The sequence below is a fragment of the Physeter macrocephalus genome, chromosome 16 (assembly GCF_002837175.3).
Source record: "Physeter macrocephalus isolate SW-GA chromosome 16, ASM283717v5, whole genome shotgun sequence".
Classification (NCBI taxonomy): domain Eukaryota; kingdom Metazoa; phylum Chordata; class Mammalia; order Artiodactyla; family Physeteridae; genus Physeter; species Physeter macrocephalus.
Window position 1 is genome coordinate 16,555,585 of NC_041229.1, and position 4,416 is coordinate 16,560,000.

Consider the following 4,416-nt stretch of genomic DNA (forward strand, 5'->3'; position numbering starts at 1 on the left):
GGGTGGTCAGAAATGGCCTTGTGGAAAGAGTAACATTTGACACAAGCCCAGTAGGAGGTGAGGCAGCCAACCCTGGAGATACCTGCGAGAGGGAAGTGCATGAAAGCAGATGGAACAGCAAGTCCAGAGACCCTGAGGCAGCAGCAGGCCTGCAATATTCAGAAGACAGTCAAAGCCTGAAGCAGAGCAAGGGTAAGCAAGGGGCAGTGAAGTAGGAGCGAGGGGTCAGAGAGGTGATGGGGGATGGGGTGGCCAAATTGGTAGGGCCTCATAGGCCACTGTAATAACTTTGGACTATTCCAGGACCTGTTGTACAGTGATGGGTGAAACAAATATTGTCCCTGCTTTTTCAGAGATTATATTATGACTGAAAATCCTTAAGTAGCCAAATATGTGTAGAGTGAGAAATGTTATAGTTGGGGAGGGGTGCTTGAGAGGAGTGATGGGTAAGTCAGAGAGAGACTCCTTCCAGCCCACTGCTACCCCTCCACCATGGAAACCTCTCTTCCGAAAGTCTCTGGTTATCTGAAGACACCACTCAAGAAGGGGTCTGACCTCCCCTCTTTATTGCTACTGCCCTTAATGTAGCTTAAACAGTTGGCAAACTTTAGAAACCAAGAGAAAAAGAAATATTAAAAAGGACATAGGGTGCTTCCCTGGTGGCTCAGTGGTTGAGAGTCTGCCTGCTGATGCGGGGGACATGGGTTCATGCCCTGGAGAGGCTGGGCCCGTGAGCCATGGCCGCTGAGCCTGTGCATCTGGAGCCTGTGCTCCGCAATGGGAGAGGCCCGTGTACTGCAAAAAAAAAAAAAAAAAAAGGACATAGAATTTAATATGGTACAATTTCACCTCTCACATAGATCTAAAGAAATGTAACTTTATGTCGTTAAAAAAATATATGGATACTTACCTGACAGGGGAGATACCATGATCATGAAGGTGGTTTTCCCAGGACGAGGCTCACTCATTGCACTGCGAGTGTGCTGACACCTGCGATTTCCCCAAATGGGGGAAACTCGACTGCATAATTTGTGGTAGTGGGGGACTGCGTGTGTGCTTTCCCCCAGAAATTTGTGTTTAATAATAGAACTGACCAGTTGAGCTGAATGAAAGGCGTAAAAACGTTTGAGCTGGACTTTCTCTCATAGCACAGTGATTGAGAATCTGCCTGCTAATGCAGGGGACACGGATTCGAGCCCTGGGAAGATCCCACATGCCTCAGAACAACCGGGCCAGTGAGCTGTAACTACTGAGCTTGCACGTCTGGAGCTTGTACTCCCCAATGAGAAACGCCACGACAGTGAGAGGCCCTCGCTCGCCGGAACTAGAGAAAGTCCACACACAGAAACGAAGACCCAAAAAAAGCCAAAAATAAATAAATAAATTCAAAAAAAATTAAAAAAATATATATATATATGGAATCCTAGAAGATGGCGGAATAGAAGGACGTGTGCTCACTCCCTCTTGCAAAAGCACTGGAATCACAACTAACTGCTGAACAATCATCAACAGGAAGACACTGGAACTCACAAAAAAGGATACCCCACATCAAAAGACAAAGGAGAAGCCAAAATGAGATGGTAGGAGGGGTGCAATCACAATAAAATCAAATCACATAACTGCTGGGTGGGTGACTCACAAACTGGAGAACACTTATACCACAGAAGTCCACCCACTGGAGCAAAGGTTCTGAGCCTCACGTCAGGCTACCCAACCTGGGGTCCGGCAATGGGAGGAGGAATTCCTAGAGAATCAGACTTTGAAGGCTAGTGGGATTTGATTGCAGGACTTCGACAGGACTGGGGAAAACAGAGACTCCACCCTTGGAGGGCACATGCAAAGTAGTGTGCGCATCGGGACTCAGGGGAAGGAGCGGTGACCCCATAGGAGACTGAACCAGACCTACTTGCTAGTGTTGGAGGGTCTCCTGCAGAGGCAGGGGGTGGCTGTGGCTCACTGTGAGGACAAGGACACTGACAACAGAAGTTCTGGGAAATGCTCCTTGACGTGAGCCCTCCCAGAGTCCTCCATTAGTCCCACCAAAGAGCAGGTTAGGCTCCAGTGATGGGTCACCTCAGACAAAACAACCAACAGGGAGGGGACCCAGCCCCACCCATCAGCAGAAAAGAGGATTAAAGTTTTACTGAACTCTGCCCACCAGAGTAACACCCAGCTCTAACCCAGTCCCTCCCATCAGGAAACTTGCACAAGCCTCTTAGATAGCCTCATCCACCAGAGGGCAGACGGCAGAAGCAAGAAGAACTAAAATCCTGCAGCCTGTGGAACGAAAAGTACATTCACAGAAAGATAGACAAGATGAAAAGGCAGAGGGCTATGTACCAGATGAAGGAACAAGATAAAACCCCAGAGAAACAACTAAATGAAGTGGAGATAGGCAACCTTTCAGAAAAAGAATTCATAATAATGAAAGTGAAGATGATCCAGGACCTCAAAAAAAGAATGGAGGCAAAGATCAAGAATATGCAAGAAATGTTTAACAAAGACCTAGAAGAATTAAAGAACAAACAAACAGAGATGAACAATACAATAACTGAAATGAAAAACACTCTAGAAGGAATCAATAGCAGAATAACTGAGGCAGAAGAACGGATAAGTGACCTGGAAGACAGAAGGGTGAAATTCACTGCCGTCGAACAGAATAAATAAAAAAGAATGAAAAGAAATGAACACAGCCTAAGAGACCTCTGGGACAACATTAAACTCAACAACATTCCCATCATAGGGGTTCCAGAAGGAAAAGAGAGAAAGAATGGACCTGAGAAAATATTTGAAGAGATTAGAGTTGAAAATTTCCTTAACATGGGAAAGGAAATTGCCACCCAAGTCCAGGAAGTGCAGAGAATCCCAGGCAGGATAAACCCAAGGAGAAACATGCCGAGACACATAGTAATCAAATTATATTATAGCATTCCGAGAAGAAGAAGAGAGAGAGAAGGGACCAGAGAAAATATTTGAAGAGATTAGTTGAAAACTTCCCTAATATTGGAAAGAAATAACCACTCAAGTCCAGGAAGTGCAGAGAGTCCCAGGTGGGATAAATCCATGGAGAAACATGCCCAAACACATAGTAACCAAATTGATAAAAATTAAAGACAAAGAAAAATCATTAAAAACAACAAGGGAAAAAAATAAAAAAAATATACAAGGGAACTCCCATAAGGTTAGCAGCTGACTTCTCAGCAGAAAATCTACAAGGCAGAAGGGAGTGGCATGATATATTTAAAGTGAGGAAAGGGAAGAACCTACAACCAAGATTACTCTACCCAGGGAGGATCTCATTCAGATTCAATGGAGATATCAAAAGCTTTACAGATGAGCAAAAGCTAAGAGAATTCCTCAACACCAAACCAACTCTACAAAAAATGTTAAAGGAAATTCTCTGGGTGGGAAAAACAAGAGAAGAAAAGGACCTACAAAAACAAACCTGTAGGGCTTCCCTGGTGGCGCAGTGGTTGAGAATTCTCCAGCAATTCCTGGAAACTGAGTTTCGTGCCCCGGTCCGGGAAGATCCCACATGCCGTGGAGTGGCTGGGCCCGTGAGCCACGGCCCCTGAGCCTGTGCGTCCAGAGCCTGTGCTCCGCAATGGGAGAGACCACAACAGTGAGAGGACCACATACCACAAAAAAAACACAAAAAACAAACAAACAAAAAAACCTGTAACAATTAAGAAAATGGTAATAGGAACATACATATTGATAATTACCTTAAACGTGAATGGATTAAATGCTCCAACCAAAAGACACAGGCTCACTGAATGGATACAAAAACAAGACCCATATATATGCTGTCTAAAAGAGACACACTTCAGACCTAGGGACACATACAACTAAAAGTGAGGGGATGGAAAAAGATATACCATGCAAATGAAAATCAGAAGAAAGCTGGAGTAGCAATGCTTATATCAGATAAAATAGACTTTAAAATAAAGAATGTTACAAGAGACAAGGAAGGTCACTACATAATGATCAAGGGATCAATTCAAGAAGAAGATATAACAATTATAAATTTATATGCACCCAACATAGGAGCACCTCAATATATAAGGCAACTGCTAACAGTTATAAAAGAGGAAACTGACAGTAACACAATAATAGTGGGGGACTTTAACACCTCACTTACATCATCCAAACAGAAAATGAATAAGGAAACACAAGCTTTAAATGACACAATAGACCAGATAGATTGAATTGATATTTATAGACCATTCCATCCAAAAACAGCAGATTACACTTTCTTCTCAAGTGCGCACACAACATTCTCCAGGAGAGATCACATCTTGGGTCACAAATCAAGCCTCAGTAAATTTAAGAAAATTGAAATCATATCAAGCATCTTTTCTGACCACAGCCCTATGAGATTAGAAATCAATTACAGGCAAAAAAATGTAAACAACA

The 4,416-nt window shown here is 43.5% G+C and overlaps 1 non-coding gene across 1 annotated transcript; it reads left to right on the plus strand.

The window, feature by feature from the left end:
• The first annotated feature begins 902 nt into the window (after positions 1–902).
• LOC112066912 (U1 spliceosomal RNA) lies at positions 903–1,066 on the plus strand. Its single transcript, XR_002892969.1, has one exon. It is a non-coding gene; the product is annotated as a U1 spliceosomal RNA (small nuclear RNA).
• The last annotated feature ends 3,350 nt before the right edge of the window (positions 1,067–4,416 follow it).